Here is a 20,690-nt window from a genome sequence, read left to right as displayed (position 1 = left end):
CAGTTGCACAGTTCAAAACACTGGTAATTAGGATGCTCACAGAATTGGTTGAATTTGGTCACAAACTAGATGAAAAAATGAAGGCTATCCTAAGAGAAACAAAGGAAAATGTACAGGGAACCAATAGTGATGTGAAGGAAACTGGGACTCGAATCAATGATGTGGACCAGAAGGAAGAAAGAAACATCCAACCAGAATAGAATGAAGAAACAAGAATTCGTAAAAATGAGGAGAGGCTTAGGAACCTCCAGGACATCTTGAAATGTTCCAACATCCGAATTATAGGGGTGCCAGAAGGAGAAGAGGAAGAACAAAAAATTGAAAACTTATTTGAACAAATAATGAAGGAGAACTTCCCTACTCTGGCAAAGGAAATAGACTTCCAGGAAGTCCAGGAAGCTCAGAGAGTCCCAAAGAAGCTGGACCCAAGGAGGAACACAACAAGGCACATCATAATTACATTACCCAAGATTACACAGAGGGAGAGAATCTTAAAAGTAGCAAGGGATAAGGACACAGTTACCTACAAAGGATTTCCCAAAAGACTGTCAGCTGATTTCTCAAAAGAGACCTTACAGGCAAGAAGGGGCTGGCAAGAAGTATTCCAAGTCATGAAAGGCAACGACCTACATCCAAGATGACTCTATCCATCAAAGCTATAATTTAGAATGGAAGGGAAGATAAAGTGCTTCTCAGATAAGGTCAAGTTAAAGGAGTTCATCATCACCAAGCCCTGGTTATATGAAATGTTAAAGGGATTTATCTAAGAAAAAGAAGATAAAAAATATGAACAGTAAAAATGACAGCAAACTCACAGTTATTAACAACCACACCTAAAATAAAAACAAAAGCAAACTAAGCCAACAACTAGAACAGGAACAGAAACACAGAAATGGAGATCACATGGAGGGTTATCAACAGGGGAGTGGGAGGGGGAGAGAGGGGGAAAAGGTACAGAGAATAAATAGCATAAATGATAGGTGGAAAATAGACAGGGGGAGGGTAAGAATAGTATAGGACATGTAGAAGCCAAAGAACTTATATGTATGACCCATGGACATGAACTACAGGGGGGCAATGTGGGAGGGTGGGGGTGAGCAGGATGGAGTGGAGTGAAGGGGGGAAATGGGACAACTGTAATAGCATAATCAATAAATATATTTAAAAAAACCAAAAAACCCACAATGGAAAAAAGAGAGCCTCTTCAATAAATGGTGCTAAGAAAATGGGAAAGCTACATGAAAAAGAACGAAACTGAATTACAGTTTGTTCCCATGTACAGAAAGTAATCCAAAATAGATCAAAGACCTAAATATAAGATCTCAAATAATAAATTACATAGAAAAAAATAGATACTACACTTATGGACCTTTGTTGCAGAGAACATTTTATGAATTTGATCTGAAATGGAGAGAAGTAAAAGGAAAAATAAGTAAGTGGGTCTTCATAAAACTAAAAAGCTTCTGCACAGCAAAAAAAAACAACAACAAATCAAAAATGCAAACAACCAGATAGGAGATGTTATTTGCAACCAACAGCTCTGACAAAGGGTTAATATCCAAAATACATTAAGAACACATGCAACTCAACATCAAACGACTCAAGCAAACAATCCCATTTAAAAATGGGCAGTGGACCTAAACAGGCACCACTCCCAACAGGACATACAAACAGCCAACGTGTACATGAAAAGACATTTAACTTCACTAGTAGGGAAATGCAAATCAAAACTACAATGTGATACCACCTCACAACTGTTAGAATAGCTGTTACAAGACAGATAGTAACAAGTGTTAGAAAGGTCATAGAGAAAAAGAACCCCTCATCACTGCTGGTAAGAAGGTAAACTGGTATACCACTAGGGAAAACAATATGGAAGTTCCTCAGAAAATTAAGATCAGAGTTACCATATGACCCTCTTCTAAGTTATCTAGCTGAACACACTAGAATACATGTACTCACAATGATATGTAAATCCCTGTGTTCATTGCAGCATTACTCACAGTGGCCCAGACATGGAGACAACCAATGTGTTCTTTAACAGAGGATTGGATAAAGGAGATATAGTACCTAAATGCTATGGAATATTATTCAGCCATAAGGAAAGATGAAATATTGCCATTTGCAACAACATGGATAGATCTTGAGAATATTAGGAGAAATAAATCAGTCAGAAAAAACTAAGAACCATATGATTTCACTCATATGTCGTATATAAAACTTAAACTCATGGACATGTACAACATTATGGTGGTTACTAGAGGAAATAAAGGGTGGCAAAGGGTAAATGTGACCAAATATAAAGTGACAGAAGATGATTTAATGTTGAGTGGTGGGCATAGAATGCAATACAGTGATTATGTATCATAACAATGGGCACTCGAAACCTATATGGCCTTATTAACCTATGTCCCCCCAATAAATATAATAAAAGAAAGAAGACATAGAAGTAAACATTATATTCTTTTGACAATAAACAGATGAATAAGAATTCTGAGGATAAAGCTCCAAAAATATAATTCACATTTAAGCAACATGGCATTTTTTTTCAAGTAACAAACTTCTAAATCGGGCAATTCACACAGACGACAATTAAAAAAGTAAGCTCTAAGAAGAAAAATATCATGGAAAGTTCTCAGTGTCAAAGTTTAGAACAGAGACTTGACAAAATAGCATCAATATTTTCTTCAACATGTAAATAGCAGTACTGTATGATTTTAATTTTATAGAAACAAGCATGGTAATTATTGCCCAGCTGTGCATGTACTGAAAACATTAAGTTGCATATGTCGAGTAGGTGAACACGATGGTATACAAATTATGTCTGAACAAAGCTATTTAAATGTATGCATCCATGCACACTTGCATCTATCTGTATGTGGACATGTGTGTATATGTGCATATAATAAGCAATCTCAAAAGTTAAATGGATGACCAAAAACACTGAGAACAATATTAGGGAAAAGATACCTGTATGTATAGAGTACCATTGCAGAAGCGATCTAACGAGAAAAGAAAACACATGTTTTCTTACACATACACAAACTCAAGTTAATGTATACAGTTTATATTCCAATGGTGCTTAAAGTAGTGTAAATAAATAAAAGCAAAGCCAAACAAAGTAACAGAACTAAAAATTAATTTTTAACCACATTTGATTTACTTACTATAGAAGCAGAAAATTGTAAAGTTTTAGAAGAAATCACAGGATAACTGAGAATCATTTCGTTCTAATTTTGAAATATGGGAAACACCTTAAAGTGATTATGATACAAACTATTTACAAGACAATGAGACTTAAAACCATAGGAAAAATTCAGTGTAGAATACTTCTGTGTTTCCGTGTTGCATCTACACTATGGTCCCCTCCCAGAACTGACGTTTATTTTCCTAGCTCTTCATACTGGAAGTACTGATATGATTTTAGAACTGCAAATGTTTCTCAAATGTAAATCCTACTAGACAAATCCGATTTTCCTTGAAGGGAATAAAGCCCACATTTATAGGCCTTTAGTTTCATGGCCTCCCCCAGTTTCTGAGATTCTAGACTCCTACCTGGTGTCATCAGTTCATAGAATATTTAAGATTAGTTAAAGAACATATAAGAAAAAGTTTATATAATATTTTCAAATTTAACAACAAATGTAAAAATATTCGTGAAATTAGCAATCAGCTATTAATAATAATAAAATAAAAATAATGAAATAATTTTAATAATCTATGACATAGGAAAGTCTGAGTTTTTATACTGTTCTTACTGTAGAATATAAAATTATTACTTTTCAAATATTTTTTTATTTTGTATTTCCAGAGAGAAAGGAACAGAGGGAGAAAGAGAGGGAGAGAAACGTCGATGTGAAAGAGAAATATCAATCAGTTGCCTCTTGCACACACCCCAGCTGAGGACCACACTTGCAACCCAGGCACTTTCCCTGCTCAGGAATTGAATCAGCAACCTTTCAGTCTGCAGGACAACACCCAACAACTGAGCCACACAAGGCAGGGCAAAAATAAAATTATTAAATAACTGAAATATAAAAAGTCAAGGAAAAAAGACATGTAAAGGAAAAACAAAATTATTGAGATGTGTCAGGCAATGAAAGTATGTTTACGTTTGGGGTTTGCAATGTTTTTGGTATTTCTCAGCTTTTAAAATAGGTAATTAGTATTATATACTTTTGAATTTTAATACATGTTCTCTTTTCTTAATTTAAAATTCATTGTTCTTATTTATTTAAAAATGCTCTATACTGCTTTAAAACAAAAATCTGGATTTTATAATGAGTTCTCCCACTACCTCTTTAATTTACATTGTGGTTTCTTTCCCCAATATGCTCACTGATTTATCAATTGCCTCAGTTATTTATTCCACAACTCCTCCTTTCCACTGTTCTTCCAACGTAAAAATTTAATCATAAGAGATCACAGTTTAAATCTATCCATTTTTTGTCATATGCAAACTCCAAAAGATTGAGCACAATATAGCCCTTTTTTGATGAGAAGTCTGCTCAGATCTCTGTCCTGTTTTTTATCAGGTTTCTTGTTATCATATTATCACAATAGTTAGTTAGTTAGTTATTTGGTTAGTTAGTTAGTTTGTTTTAGTAAAAATGGAAAAGAGCAAATGCAACAGAAATTAAGCCTGATTAACTAGAAAGCTGCAGCTTCACAGAAGTCCCCAGGGACAGCTGCACCCTCTGCCACAGGGACTTAATCCTCTGAGGAAGCAGCAAAGATTGACTTTTCAACCTTCGCAGGGAACGACTGCCATTACTTAGCGGGTGGGGGGGTGGAATAAAACAGAAGATTAAATTATTTCGCTAAGCACAGGAGCAGTAGAAGCTAAGATAGTGCAGGAGGAGGGAAGTGTATGCACGATAGGAGCCAAAATGGTGACATAAAGAAGAATCTGTCCTGGAACTCTGGCAAAAGGATCAGATAGGTTAAGACCACAAAACCCCTGCAGATCCAGAAAAGGGATTGGTTAGGGGGAGCAGCCAGCACAGCCCCAGGAAGACTCAGGAAACAGGTAGGATTATTTGAAAGATAGGCTGCTTATTTCTGCAACCAAGAAAATACATAGAAGATTAATAAGGACCTTGGAACAGTTGCTAGTGGAGACTTTACACTCCCAAGGGTGTATTATTTCTTGTCACCCCAATAAATCTGGCCACTACCCTTAAACTTGACTCATGCATGTCCCTTTTGAAATTCTTTTTATTTGCAACATCAAAGGACCCATTTTCTCTGTCAACACTATTGATGAATTTTAAGAGCTCTTTGTGCATTATTCCTTTAAGATATGTCTTTTTAAATTATTTTGATTGATTTGAAAGAGGGAGAGAGAGGGACATCGATTTGTTGTTGCACTTAGTCCTGTATTCATTGATCACTTCTTGTATGTGCCCTTACCCGAGATTGAACCCACAACCGTGGCATATCAGAACAAGGCTCTAAGCAGCAGAGCTACCAGATGTGCTTGTAAAAATATTTTCTCCCAGTTTGTGGCTTGTATGCTCATCCTCTTACCATTGTTATTTCTAGATTCAAAGTTTTCAATTTTACTTTTAAGTCCAGCTTATTATCTTTCGAGAGATTGTGAATTGGTCTTTCATTTAAAAAGGAATAACCCAATCCAAGGTCCTCTAAGCTGTCTCCTATGTTATCTTCAGTTTTAGAGTTTTGTTTTACATTTCAGTCTATGATTCGTTTTGAGGTAGCTTTGTAAGGGTGTAAGATTTGAGTACAGATTCTTTATTTTTCTTTATTTTTATATGGGAATGTCTAGATGTTAACAGGTGTGTAGTTTAAGGATGTACCATTTCAATATTTCTATGTTATACTTTGGTCAATTTCTTTAATAGTTGGCTTTTTTCTAGAAATAATAGCACTGTCTTTTTAAGATTTCAAGTAACATTTCAACACTATTTTTTAAAGTTATACAAAATATATAATGTACACATCACTGTCAATATTCACACATACATAGAAATATATCAATATATTATGATAACTGTAGAATATAAAATTCTCAATCTCTCAACATTTTTTAAGATGAATATAGTAAATATATGTGTTTTCTTTCTATGACTTTCAGGTTGGTAAACATTGTAATGAAAATTATCAAATGACTTGACTTCTTTTTCTTGTTAAAAGCTTTCTCATATGAAAAGGTGTCCTTCATTGGGCCAAAAGACTTAGCTGTCACATTCCTAATATTTAATAAATTTTAAGCATAACTTCCATGTTCTATACACTCACTTGACCTTTTCAGAACTCTAAATTTTATTGGATGGACATTTCTCTCCTATGTAAAAACTCAAGCCCCTGTTGGGACAAGCTAGAATGACCACCTGTTGAAATTCTGAATACTGAAAAGGTTAAAGTGCACAACCAAATGCTTCAGAGAATATTGTATAACTACACTTTTGCATCTTATTTTCTGTCAGAAATTATAAGAACTTGAGAAGATGTTATGCATTTAATTGTTATTATTTACAAAAGAAAAAAGTGAACATAGAAATAAAAACTTAGCTGTGTAATACAGAAGACCTACATAGAAAAACATGGACAGTCCTCCCACTATTTTAAATACATAGAAGTGCTCTATGAATTATTAATTAACATACTGAAATACATAATAGGGTTAAATGAAGAAGAAAAATGCTGGTTTATAAAAAGAAAAATAAGTAAGCACTTAAAGTTATGATATATTGATATTTAGGTGGGTGTTAATAAATTGAACACAAAAGTACACTTGCAGACTAAATGTTGGAAGTATAATGTGAAACTAAGGACATAAAATAAATATGTTCTTGAGAATACAAAAGAAATAAACTGAAAATGAGCTTTTTTAAAAAATGGAGACAAGAGAAAAGCTTAGAGGAAGGAAGGAAGGAAGGAAGGAAGGAAGGAAGGAAGGAAGGAAGGAAGGACTAAAGAATTAAAAATATCTTTTGTCTGGCCCAGGCAAAATAAATAAATAAATAAATAAAGAGGTCACCTCTCTGCCTGTGACTCAGATAGTGACCTGCATGAGAAGTACCAATAAGCACCTGGGTTAGTTTTACAAAATCTTTGTGGCATGTAATTGATATTATTAGAATAAAGATCTTGTCTATTGGTTCTTTTTCCCCTTATTACCTTTCCATTGGCACATTCATTAATACTCTTAAGATATAGGAGATTAGGGGTTATAGCAACATTTTTCACCTTCCTTGTAGCAAAATGATATTGTACACCTCTAAGCTTAATCCTTATCAATAAAATTTCAATATCTGAGCCCACAAATACACCAATAATGTGCTCAATACATTCATTTTTGGTGATATTTCATAAAATAATTCATATGATTCAACTTTTATATTTTTAGCAACCTGTCCTCTAAATCTTACAGATAAGCGGAAATATTATCAATAGATTCAGTGTCAGATCAATTAGACTGCTTAAGTGACAGACTTTGTTATTCTCAAAATGTCAAGCATAAACTAAACATTTCATCTAATGCTTTTATTTATCTTTGTTTCTAGCCAAAGTGAAACCTATGTATGTATGTATATGTATATATTATAATATATAGTATATATAAAAGGGCATACTCTCTCTCTCTATATATATATATATTTATATAAAACATCATATATATGTGTCTATGTACATATATATATGACATGTTTTAGAAATATAACTATAACCATCTATTTTAAAACCTCAAAGAATACTTGAAAGTATAATAATAAAGCACAGGACAAGTTTTGAGAGAATTAAATTATTCAAGCAAGCCAAAAAATGTTTTTGAAAGTGATGGAACTAGGAAAACTGTTTCCTAGTTCCCTGAAATTCCATAGTAATTGCACCTGTAATCAGATGGATTAGTGCTGCCTTATTGAGCACTGATTTCAACAGGTTGTAGGGTTCCAGTCCCAAACAATTTGGTTGGAGCCCAGATACCAGAGTTGAAAATACTGGGGAAAGCCAAATAATTTGCTTTAATCGGCTATGGGACACAGGGGCATAGTTCTGCTCATGTGGGCAATAAGATTACTGTGATCATGTCGAATGAGTGTACAGTGTCCGTATTATTGGAGTCAACTCAAGTTGCTCCATTAGAATTCTCATATAATATCTGTAATAGAGCAGACGGCTTAGAGTAAATTGTCATTTTAGGATTTGTCCCTCATTTCACAACACATAATTTCAAAGAAATGCCCTAGGTATATACTAAGTGGCATGTGGTTTGATCCATTTCCAGAGGTAATTAGACAAGAGATGTTTTTGAATTGAGAATACAATTATCTGGGACATGAAAACCTTGTTTCAACAACCACGTGGTTACTTGACCAACAGTAACAGCAAACTTTAGGACATAATATTTTTAAAATACAGCTGTGAAACATTAGTCACTTCATTAATATATAAATATATTTTAAGTATATGTAATATACATGTTGACATATTATTTTTAAAATTCTTAGATATCACTTGTTTTATCACATTTTCAAAGAAATGACATTGTTCAATACATTACCAGTGAATTTATAGTCACTATTTCTTTGAAAAATTGCCAAGAAATAATGAATATCATATTAAATAATTGAAAAAATGTATTTCTAGTGTTTTATATTACAAATGTTTTTTTAAAAGAAAATAATCATGCTGATGACACATATTTAAATTACATCTTGTTAAAAGTCTCAGTTATTGCCCTGACTGGTGTGTCTCCATGGTTTGGCCATCAGCCCCCAAACCATAAGGTCACCAGTTTGATTCCTGGTCAGGGCACACGTCTGGGTTGAGGGTCAGGTCCCTGCTTGGGAGCATGTGAGAGGCAACCAATAGATGTTTCTCTCTCACACACTGATGTTTCTCTCCCTTTCTTTCTCCCTCCCTTCACTCTCTCTAAAAATAAGTAAATAGATGAATAAATAAACAAACTTTTTAAAAAGTCTAAATTATTTTCTGTAAAGGGGCCCAACATCTAAATTATACTTGACATAGTTTAGAAAAATGTAATTATAATTTTTAAATGTTATTGAATTTATTGGTGTGACCTTGATTAATAAAATTCTCTAGGATTCAGGTGGATCGAAAATAAGTCAATTTCATTGTCTGTGAAAATGAACGTTTAAGATAAAACTTTTACTACTAAATATATCTTGACTGGTAAACTATATAAGCACAATGTATGAGGAAAAAAGTATCTCGTTACTAAATTATTCAGTAAAACATGCTTATCTGGACATTAAAACTTTGGATCATTGATGATATCCACATGTCTTTAAAATGCTTTCATTTTAAAAATATGGCATGCATAAAATATATTTAAAGTGTTCAGGTAAAAAAAAATAAAACGAATACAACTGTATCATTCTTAACAGATTAAGGGAACAAAAGCCTTTGTGTGCTACACACTGTCACACCTCCCTCCCTTACACAATTGATTTTACAACAAAAAATTCATTAGCTCAATTCTTTTAAATGTGAATGTAAATAGATCTTGATATATTTTTTAAATACTATTTCCCCATCATTTCACATGCAAATTATTTAATAAATATAGCTTTATTTTATTATTTTTATTCCCATACACTATAAAAATGAATAATTTAGTCACATATTTGCATTTCCATGGACAGATTTTTTTGCTATTATAAGCGAGTCTATTAGTGTAAACATCACCAAGTATTTCTTTACAGTATGTAAAAGGAATACAATAACTTTAATTATATTATGAAAATGATCAAATTTATTTGTTAATCCCTAACTTTTTTCAAAATACCTCCTTCCTGTTATAGGTTTACCAACATTACGTGAATGTTCCTTGATTTAATGTCCTTAAAATGCTTGTTTTATCTTCTTGGTGGACAGAATCATGTACTGTTAGATGCGACTACACTTAATAAAGTTTTCTCTTGTATTTGTTATTGTCCAATTGAATATTACCTAGCCTTCTTCTGGCTTTCATTTGTTTGCATATGCATTGTCCTTCATTTTAGTTTCAATAATCCATGTCTTAATACTTAAATATGTCTCCTTTAAACAACACTTGGCTACATACTTTTTGTTTCATGAAGCTTGAGAACTTGCACTTTTGAACTGGCGAGTTGTCTGTTTGCTTTCATTATGACTTTTTCCCCCTATATTTGGATGATTTAATACCCCTCATCATGTGCTCTCTCTTTGCTTTGCTTCTTTGTTTCTAGTTTCTTCTTTCCTTGCCTTTTATTTTTGAGTTGATACATTTTCCCCATTACTTTTAATCTTTAGTATTCCAAATACATGAAATTCTAATGCTTGGGTCCCCAGAGACTGTTGTCTTCATGTTGAAATGGAGAGAATAAATATAGGATAAAATATTATCAAGTTTTTGACAGAATTTGGGGTGAATAGCAAAGATCAGTCTGGGCAAATTTACTTTGTCATCTCAGATTATCTTGGTGACTTTTTCTCTTTGTTTTGTTTTAATATGAACAAAGAGAAAAGAGAAACTCATTGAATGTATGAGAACAAGATGAATTAATATTATAGAATTACTCCATATTAGTTCCAATCTCATTATCCTATCGAGTTTTCCTGATTTTTCTTGATTTTTTCTATCTGACATCCCTGTTCCTGAGCACCAGTTCTTTAGAAATTCTGCTGAATAAGAGTTTCAGAAGTCAGTCACATGTCTAATGTTTGGCATCCTCTTTGGTTTCTATATTCAAGCCTGGTAACTTCACCAGGAAAGAGTTGAGCATTGTTTCTGTAAATACAACAGATTCAGATTTTGGTGATTCTGGGCCATTTAATACAGTCCCACCATGTTATTTAAAACCCAGTATGAAAGCATCAGAAATTGATTTATGCAACCAGAATTCACACACACCCACACACACACACAAAGCCCTGAAGTGAGATATCTTTTATCTCATCCCTATAAACCCCAGAAAAGACAACTAAGGTACTAAGCTGAGCTTTATTAGGAGCTGGGAGAACACTGAGATGAGAATTTGAGTGCTGTATCTTCAAAAGTCAAAGGTTCTTGATAAATGTTTCCACAAAATGTTGGCTTTGTTTGGAAAAGCACATATAGGTGTTCCCTGCCAGAGGCAGAAGCCCAACTTCAAAAGAAAAAAAACAAAAACAAAAAAACACCTACAAGGAATATAATAAATAAAATTCTCATTAAAACTGGTCAAATATGGAAAATATATTTAATAGCATTATTTTAGAAAATAGAAAAATACTTAATGAAACAGATGATTATCTAATGGGATACATTTCATGAACTCAGGAAACTAGAATACACTGTCCTTGATTGTTTAAATACACACCTCAGGTAAGTATTGCTGCCTGAATTCAAACCCAGCAAACTGACTCCAAAATCTGTATCTTATTTCCTGTAGTCTCTTTTCTCTCTAACACTCTGTCGGAGCAAGCGTGTGTTCTCTATAGTGTGCACACACTGAGTTCTCTGGCAGATTTTTTTTGAGATTTCTTGTTTCTTTGTTTTTGTATTTTTTAACACTAGCTTCCTAGATTATTATAGTTCAATATAATTTTGTGGTCTGGAACGATTGGTCAGAAGTTCCTCTTCATTTCACTGTGTTTCTCTATCCTTAACAATAGAATCTCTGTGAGGAGGGTGAACTTTAAACTTTAGGTAGTTTACAAGATAGTTTTATCTTTCATTTTTTGTTTTTGTATAACTCACAGGTGAGTTACTAGAACAATTTTCCTATGACATATACAGCATTCTCCATGCCCACAGACTTTTAGATTTCCCCAACAAAGTATAAAAGCTTTTCCAAGTTCCCTATGGTTACCTAGTTCTCCGGGATTCCCTTTTACATATGTGTTCACTCTTATGCCATTAAAATCAAGACCCATGGGTGCTGAATTATAGCCAGGTAGTTTCTAATGTTTTTAATAATACTCAAGTGGTAGTTTTCTGTTTTTATTATTATTTTTCCTGAGCTAAAATCTGAATAAAATCAAATAGCCAACATACCACAGATAGCAATTATACACATCCTCTTTTAGCCATTCAGCCACCATATATCTTTCGATTGGATCACTAAAGCCATTTGCATTAAAGTGGTTATTGGTAGATACATTTTATTGCCATTTTATTATTTTAAAACTTTTCCTCTGTTTTTTTTTTTTTCTTTTCTTCTTCTAAAGCAAACCCTAAGGCATTTGTTCCAATACTGCTTTGGTGGGAACAAACTCCTTTATCATTTACTTGTCTGGGAAGCTCTTTATTTCTCCTTCAATTTTAAATGATAGCCTTACTTGGTAAAGTAGCCTTAGTTGTAGGTCCTTTCTGTTCATCACTTTGAGTATTTCATGCCAATCCCTTCTGGCCTGGCATGTTTCTAATGAGAAATCATATGACAATTTTATGGGGCTCCCTTGTAGTTAATTGCTTTTCTCTCATGGCTTGTAAGATCTTCTCCTTCTAAGTTTTGCCATTTTAATTATACTATGCTTGGTGGGGGCCTCTGTAGATCCATCAGTTTCTGACTCTCTGTGCTTCCTGGTTTTGTGTCTCATTTTCTTCAACAGGTCAGGGAAGTTTTCAGTCATTGTTTCTTCAACTAGGATCTTGATCCCTTGCTCTTTCCATTCACTTTCTGGTATCCCTCTGATGTCGATGTTGTTAAAATTCACATTGTCCCAAAGGTCTTTTAAACTATCCTTAACTTTAATTTTTTCTGCTCTGGTTGAGTGTTTATTTTTCTAACTTGTCTTCCATTATCCTAAGTCCAAAACCAGATAAAGACACACAAAAAATGAAAATTATAGACCAATATTCCTGATGAACATAAATGCTAAAATCCTCAACAAGTATTAACATACTAAATACAGCAAGACATCAAAAGGATCCTATACCATATTCAGTAGGATTTATTCCAGGCATTCAAGGTTGTTACAATATTTGAAAATCAATAAAGTTGATTCACCACATAATAAAAATGCAGGATAAAAAAAACATGTTCATATGTATACATGCAGAAAAAAATTTATAAAATCCAGCACCCATTTATGATAAAAACTGTCAGCAGAGGGGGAACAGAGAGAACATACTTAAATGTAATAAAGGTCATATATTACAAACCCAGGGCCAGCATCAAACTCAACAGACAAACACTACAACTGCTTCCCTTAAGATCAGGAACAAGACAGGGGTATAAACTTACATGTCTTTTATTCAATATAGTACTGAAAATCAACCACAGCAGTCAGATGAAAATAAACAAAAGGCATCTGAATTGGAAAGGAAGAAGTAAAATTGTCATTATTTGTAGATGACATGATACTGTACATAGAGGACCCTAAAGATTCCACCAAAGAACTCCTAGAACTGATAAATAAGTTCAGTAAAGTAACAGAATACAAAATTAACTTCCAGAAATCTGTTGAAATTTTATATGCCAAATGAAATATCAGAAAGGGAAATTAAGAAAACAACCCCATTCACAATTGCTTCAAAAATAATAAAGTACTTAGGAATAAATGTAACCAATAATATAAATGCCCTGTACTTGGAAAATGATAACACACTGAAGAAATAAATTGAAGAAGATACAAATAAGTGGAAACACATACCATGTTCATAGACAGGAAGAATTAATGTCATTAAAATATGCATACTACCCAAAACAAACTATAGTTTAAATGAAATTCTTATGAAGGTAACATTAACATATTTCACAGAACTAGATCAAATATTCAAAAATGTATATGGAACCACAAAAGACCCCTAATTGCAAGAGTGATCTTGAGAAAGAAGTTGAAGGAATCACACTATCTGGTATCAAATTAAACATATACTACAAGGTCATAATAAAACGGCATGGCACTGGCATAACAGACACGAAGATCAATGGAACAGAATACAGAGCCCAGAAGTGAACCTGTCTTTATGGTCAATTAGAATTTGACAAAGAAGACAAAAAAAATATACAATGGGGGAAAGATAGTCTATTCAATAAATGATGTGGGGAAATTTGGACAGATACATGCAGAAAAAAATGAAACTAGACCACTTTCCTATACCATATACAAGAATAAACTAAAAATGTATTAAAAACTTGAATGTTAGACTCAGGACCATACAAATACAACAAGGAAACATAGGCCATAAAACCTTAGACATTGATCAGAGCAGTATTTTTCTGGTATATCTCCTCAGGCAAGGGAAACAAAAGAGAAAATAAACAAATGGGATTATATCAAACTAAAAAGTTTTGCAAAGAAAAGGAAAACATCAAGGAAATAAAAAGACAACCTACTGAATGGGAGAATATATTCACCAATATATCTGATGAAGAGCTAATATCCAAAATTTACAAAGAACTTATAAAACTCAATACCAAAAAATTCAATTAAAAAATAGGCAAAGCACATGAATAAACCCTTATCCAAAGAAGACATACAGATGGCCAACAGACATATGAAAAGGTATTCAATGTCACTAATCTCCAGAGAAATGCAAAGTAAAACTACAATGAGATACCATCTCAAACCTGTCAGGATGGATATCATCAATAAATCAACAAACAAGTGCTGGCCAGGATGTGAAGAAAGGAGAACCCTTTGGTATTGTTGGTGGGGATGCAGACTGGTGCAGCCACTAGGGGAAGCAGTATGGAGTTACCTCAAAAACATTAAAAATGGAACTGCATTACGACCAGAGATTCCACATAGGGGAATTTATCTGAAAAAAACCCAAAGCACTAATTTGAAAGAATATACACACCCCTATATGCATAAGTGTTATTTACAACAGCCAAAACTTGGAAGCAGCCCAAACTTCCATCATAGATGAGTAGATAAAACAACCTTGGTACATTTACTCAATAGAATACTATTCAGCTGCTTAAAAAAAAAAAAAGATCAAATGTACCCTTTGTGGGAGCATGAATGGACCTGGAGAACATTTTGCTAAGTGAAATAAGCCAGTCAGAGAAAGACAAATACCCTATGATTTCACTCACATATGGAATCTAATGAACAAACTAACTAACAAGGAAAATAGAGACAGACTCATAGACAGAGAGCAGATGATAGCTCTGGTGTGGGGCTGTTGGGGAGTGGAGAGATTGAGCAAAAAGGAGAAAAGTCTGATGGACAGGAACAACAGTGTCACAATTGCATGGGGTGGGTGGAGGTGGAAGAGGGTATAGAGAGAATAAATGGTAATGGAAAATACAATAAAATAAACTGTTAAAATAATAATCATAAATAAGATCATTAGGGAAAACAAGAATCCAGTATTCCTTATTGACATAGGGCTGATACTGCTCAAAAGAAATTTCAAAACTTAAATTTAAATGTTTCAGAATTAAATGATCGTGTAATTCACAGTCACAGCAAGCTTCTCACGTAAAACTTAGTTCCTTGCTTGGTAAAAAATGGATGCCCATAAAACTTGGAATGGAGACAGCTGGTTGTGCTCAGATAAAACTGACACCGTGTACTCCCAAGTTATTCTGAGACTTACTTATCCATGAAAGCGGTTTGCCTTCCCCTGTCTGAGGTTAGTTTTTCTCTACTTTAAAACCCTTTGATAATGTCATACGGGGCAGATGTCTTGAAAGAAGACAATTTCCCTTAGGAGCAGCCACAAGCATACCCTGCTGCCACTGGAACCATGACCATAAATTCACCGGGCTCGGAGTGCACGTAATCTGACCCGAGAGAAAATGGCACACACGCCAAAAGGCATTAATAAACGCGCGAACGAGGCGAACATCTGCACCCCTGAAAACCTCTGTGGTTGCACTCTTGTGCATAAGGCACTACTGGAGGGAACATTACCAGTGAGAGGGGCTCCCTGATCCAATAAAGAGTATCCGTTTCTAAAGTAGTAGAATGCAAGTCATAGCACTTAACCACAAAAACAGGTGGGCATTTATGTTATAACTGGCAGCAGGGGCGATTGGTAGTCAGCATGGCTTGGCCCACATATATGTTCATTGTTGACTAACTTAGCATGATGCCCTTAGACATGAGATAGATGCACAGTTTACTAGAATATTTATATTAGAAAAACAACGTCCTGGTAGCCAAGAAAGTGGCTTGAGTCACCATAGTGGAGAGTTGTAGTTTCTTTAACAGCACGGGACTCAAGTCAATTCAAAGTTTGAGGGAATTTTGAATGAAGGGGAGATTGTGTTCTCCTGAAACAGGACCCTGCCCTTTTGGGACAAGTTCACAGTATAGATCTTCTCTGAAGCTTTCTCAAAAGAGACTTGTAGGAGAGTGGTGACACGTTGGAAAAAGAGAAATACTCACAACTCTCTGGGATTACTAGACACTAGTTCTGACTGAAACTGGAACTTAAGAACAGAAAACGCTACTGTGGTTCACCAGCCGAAACCGGGGCTTACTAAGACTATTACCACTATACTGAATGTTGTGAAATAAGCTTTCTGGAAAGATGCTCTATTTCACAGGGACCTTTATATGGTGCTATCTCCCCCATAGACAGAATACCAGAGTGTGGAAATCAAAGACAGGAATTAGAATTGGCTTTTCACAGTATTATATTTAATTGAAAATTTGATTTTTTTTTAAATTTTTATTGTTATTCAGTTACAGTTGTCTGCATTTTCTCCCCTTTTGTCTGCATTTGTTTATTTTCTGTCCCAGTAACATTGAGCTTTGCTTTGCTGTTAAAATGTCTTAGTATTCAAACAGAGAACACTTCCATTCAGGGACAATAAGAATTCTACCCAACTGCAAGATGAGATCTAGCCATTTCTGGGTCCTTATGCCATGAACCCAACAGACAGAAAGATGGATTTCTTTACTGGCTGGAGTGATGAAATCTGATTACTATGGCGAAAGTAAAGAACACTATGCCTAGAACCCAGGGTATACTCTGGTCGCCCCCTAACTTTCCCATGTCCAGTAGTGAAGGTAAATAGAAACTTACAATCACCACCCCTAAAGATGGGATATTTGAAAACTCAAACCATTCTGTAACTCAGGTTTGGCTTCCTCCATTAGATGAATAAGTGTGGGGGAAATATTACAAAATGGAAAAAAGAAACATAGATACTCATTATTTCCAGTTAAAGAAATAATGACTGTAGTCATTTCTCATATTATTTGCTTTATATATGAATGTGTTTATTTGTACATGCACATCAAATTTTATTCTCTCTCCTCACTAAACAAAATATGTAACATGGTTATTTCTGGTTAACTACCAATTTAGTATTAGGTAACAATATTCAGTGGGGTGGGACTGTGACAAAATTTGAGGAATAATACAGCAACAGTAATGGATGCAATGACTATTGGGACATTGTGCCTTCTAAGTTTGAGAAAATGCTGAGAACTTCTTTATTTGTAGAAAAAGTCTCCAGCTCTATCTTTTTAGGTGGAGATATAAAGTTGTTTCTGTATGAATTTAAATATGTATAGAATGTGCACAAGATATCAGAATAATTGAATAGCCAAAGGGGTTGTGTTAGTTATTAATTTATTGCCTTTCTGCTCTGTGACAGTAGAGTTGGACCTGGAAAATATGTTATTCTTTTGTTGCTATTCAGTACAATATTGGGCCATGTCCGTATTAAATGCCATAAGGATATATTCTTCCTGGTACCAATGGATGTGCTGGTCTAGTGTGCTCCTACACTGTGTGTGATATTACATAGCAGTGTCCTGGTGGCCAGCAGGAAGCACCTCCCCATTTTCTCCCATCACATCCTTCCGTATCTGGATGGTTTCCAGAGGTAAGAAGAACTTCAGCATGAAAGGCTTTGGGCAGGCCAAGAGATCATTGGCATTCCTAAGGACAACCCAGCTGGCTTGCCCTCACTTTTCAAAAGAGAGATTTTCGGTGTGTTGACACCCACTTCCACTGGGAACCCTGAGGATTTCTTGTGAGTTTAACCAGTACTTTCAGAGGACTTTCCAACAAATCCAAAGAAACTGCACAGGCAGCATGCTAGCCAACCTTACCATTATCCCAGCGGGTGTTGCTCCGCTTGGCAGCCGCCAGTCTGGCCAGAAACAGTGAAAAAACAGCTCTACTTTTCTGTGGGCTTCAGGCACCCTTTCCAAAGAGGTCTGATCTGATCCATAGCTAAGGATTCTTTCCCTCAGTATGTTACTTTCGTGTGTACGCTCACTCAGATCTAATGTAGCCTCTCTCTCTCTCTCTCTCTCTCCCCCTCCACTTAAACAATTAGCAATTGTCTGGTATTATAATCCTGTTCATAATAGAAACTCTTTATATTTAATTTCCCTTGTTCAAAATAAAGGACAGCTTTTCTCTTTATTGGAGCCTAAATGATACATATATTGTTACCTTTTTGCAGAATTTACTGATAAAGAACTGACTGTGTAGAGGATGAATGACACTGCATGGAGAGTAGCATAAAACTTAAAGTATGTTCACACTGGAGTATGTGACACAGTTTAGGACTGCTTTTCACTCACACTATTTCATTTAGATGCAGGCTAAATTTAGGCAGTATTTCTGGGAGTATGGAGATCATAAGTTAGGATTTTATTAAGTACAACGTTACATGATGAAAGGGGTGGGTAAACTTTAAATTGTGAGTGCGTGATATAAATTCAGAATACATTTAGAAAGGAGAAATATAATAAATATTTTACATAATTTTAGCTGTTTCAAAGTAAAAGAGGAAAAGCATAAATACATACTTTCCTTTCTTATAACATGGTATCCTCACATAAAAATATTGATGTTTTTGCATAAAATAAAACCATGTTTGATATTTTCATAAGAAATATTTTTTAAATGAAAGCTGTATAGAATTTCCCTAAGTATCTTTGCCCCTTATTCCAAGTGAGGAATTTTAAGAAATACCACTTTGATTTTGTAAGTCTTTTGTAATAAAATCAAATTTTCTTTCTCTTGGTGGGAGTCATTTTATTTACTTTATTGTATTTTTTATCACAATTCATCCCCTTTATACCTTCTCCCACCCCCAGCATCCCCTGAACCTCTGCAATCACCACACTGTTGTCCATGCCCAAGAGCACATCAAATAAGATTAATTTTTCATACTTGCTATAATTGAACAGTTTCAGACTCATGATAATTCATGTTCATTGGCATATAAATAACCATTTTAAGCTCTTTCTATGACTATCCACTATCAGAATATGCATTAAATTTCATGCAAGGCAATCACAATAGAAAAAATATTTTAAAATGCACAGGTTTGAGCAAAATAAAGATGTTTAAGCATTTAAGTAACTTAAGTGCATGAGCAACAGACCTTTATACCCTCTATCAAGTAACAACTTGATTTTGGCCTTCTTAGAAAAGGAGTATAACCTTGGTTAAGGTGATTGCTTAGTCAAGGAGTTTCCCCAAGGAGAACATCAGGGGAAGGCTGTCTTTACTCAGCACTCCTGGAATCTGGAAAAGTAAGTCCTTCATTCCTAAAAGTACATCTGGGTGATGCATCACAGCATCTTCCCCATGGGTAAAGGCCGAAGCATGCTGCTGGGATGGATACTTAGGGTGCTTTTCTTCATGGGATGGGTCGTTACCCATTTTACCCACAAACAGTAAAGCCCTCTCTCACACGGATTCTGGAGTAGAGTTTCTGACATTAAGCCTACATTTTGGTGACCTGTTCTTGGCCCAATGACAGTCGATGCAACTCTCTGCTTTAGGGAAAAGTATTATTTAAAAATGTTTCAGAATCTATTTTTAGTCTCCAATGTTTATTGATTTTAGAAATAGAGGAAGGAAGGGGGAGGGAGAGAGAGAAACAGATCTGTTGTCTCCAGTATGGCCCCAGCTGGGAAGAGAACCTGAAACTAGGTGCGTACCCTGACCGGCAATCTAACATGCACACTTTTGTTGTAAGGGATGGTGCTCCAACCAACTGAGAAACCTGGCCAGGACAGTAATTATTTACTGTTTAAATTTTTTAGTTCTTGTAAATGTGTATTTTCTTACTCTCTTTTGTAAACAGTGAAGGTACAGGAGCCACTTTCCTTAGCAACATCACTCTACTTAATAAAAGCTACTTTTATTATTTTTATTATTCTTGTTTATTCTATTATAGTTGGCCTAGTTTTTTCTCCCTTTGCCTTCTTCTGCCCAGGCCAGCTCCCACCCCATTCCCACAGTCAATCCCCATACTGCTGGTCGTGTCCATGGGTCATTCATACATGTTCTTTGACTAATCCCTTCCCATTCTTTCAACCTTTATATCTCCCTCCTCCCTTCTGGCTTCTGTCAGTCTGTTCCATGTTTCCATGTCTCTGGTTCTGTTTTGCTTGTTAGTTTATTTGTTCATTAGAATCTTCTTATAAGTGAGATCATATATGGTGTTTGTTTTTCACTGACTGGCTTATTTCATTTGACATAACAGTTTCCAGTTCCATCCACGCTTTTGCAAAAGGTAGGAATTCCTTCTTTGTTTCTGCTGCTTTGTATTCCATTCTATAAATGAACCACAGGTTTTGATCCATTTACCTACAGATGGGCACTTAGGCTGTTTCCAATACTTGGCTATTGTAAATAGTGCTGCCATGAACATAGGGATGCATAAGTTCTTTTGACTTGGTGTTTCCAGCTTCTTAGTGCATATTCCCATTAATGGGATCACTGGGTCAAAAGGCAAATCCATTTATAATTTTCTGAGGAAATTCTATACTGTTTTCCACAGTGGTTGTACCTGTTCCCATTCCCACCAAGA

General features: G+C 34.8%; 1 pseudogene; it reads right to left on the bottom strand.

Moving 5' to 3' along the window:
• Positions 1-19,534, bottom strand: part of LOC112320962 (protein zyg-11 homolog A-like) — an 89,337-nt pseudogene extending 69,803 nt beyond the window's left edge.
• Positions 19,535-20,690: the final 1,156 nt, after the last annotated feature.

This window comes from Desmodus rotundus, chromosome 1 (genome assembly GCF_022682495.2).
Source record: "Desmodus rotundus isolate HL8 chromosome 1, HLdesRot8A.1, whole genome shotgun sequence".
In the NCBI taxonomy this organism is placed as follows: Eukaryota; Metazoa; Chordata; class Mammalia; order Chiroptera; family Phyllostomidae; genus Desmodus; species Desmodus rotundus.
This window is presented reverse-complemented; position numbering and strand designations above follow the sequence as displayed.